We start from the raw sequence: 841 nt of genomic DNA, 5'->3' as shown, positions 1-841 counted from the left end.
ACATCACATTCTGACCACTTTTCCTCTCGAGCCTGTACATTTTTAGCACACCTAACTATATTGCTACTTATTTGCCATCCTGAGATGTGGTGCACTGTTTACTGCTAAACAGTTGCATTGGCATGACTTTTAACTTATTACCTATAGGGCTACGAGGCTTAATTAGCTTGTAAAGCTTTTGAAACCTTTGGATGAATATACTTTGGAAATGCTGAGCGAGTCATGTTCGCTTTGCACCAGCCAACAAAGCAGACTTAGACTCCTGCTATCATAGAATTGGTAAGGTTGGAAGGGACCTCTGGAGATCATCTAGTCCAACCCTCAAACGAGTGGCCCCTGCAGGGATCGAACCTGCGACCCTGCTGTTACTAGCACCACGCTCTAACCAACTGAGCTAAACCTAGTGTCAGCAAAACAACTGTCAAGCAACACCGGCTACAAACAGGTTTCATATTTAATGGTTTAATAAAAGAGATGTGCTGGTTAAAAAATTGGATACATCTATCTGTTGCACACAAATGAAATCTGAGCAAAACTGGGAGACCTCCTTCCTCCAAATTGTTTCAGAAAGAAAGGGGTCACAATTCTTCAGCTCATATCATAAAGTATTGATTGGGGGGAAAGAAAAGAGCAAGGAAAATTTCAGCATAGCTCTTACCAAAGACAAATGAAAAAAATACAGTGCTTCAGGTCAAGAGGTGTCCCCCTAAGGTAAAGGCAGACCTGAGTACCTCCACTAAAAAAGAAGAAAGCAAGCTAAGCGTTCCAATGGGACAATATATTTTTTTTATTATTATTATTCAGCTTTTAGAAAGAATGCAGTGCAATGCATTGTCTCCTT

The 841-nt window shown here is 40.7% G+C and overlaps 1 non-coding gene across 1 annotated transcript; it reads right to left on the bottom strand.

Moving 5' to 3' along the window:
* Positions 1-330: 330 nt before the first annotated feature.
* Positions 331-401, bottom strand: TRNAT-AGU (transfer RNA threonine (anticodon AGU)). Its single transcript has one exon. It is a non-coding gene; the product is annotated as a tRNA-Thr (tRNA).
* Positions 402-841: the final 440 nt, after the last annotated feature.

This window comes from Rhea pennata, chromosome Z, assembly GCF_028389875.1.
Source record: "Rhea pennata isolate bPtePen1 chromosome Z, bPtePen1.pri, whole genome shotgun sequence".
Taxonomy (NCBI): domain Eukaryota; kingdom Metazoa; phylum Chordata; class Aves; order Rheiformes; family Rheidae; genus Rhea; species Rhea pennata.
Note: the sequence above shows the minus strand (reverse complement) of the source record. Positions and strands in the feature narration are given on the sequence as shown.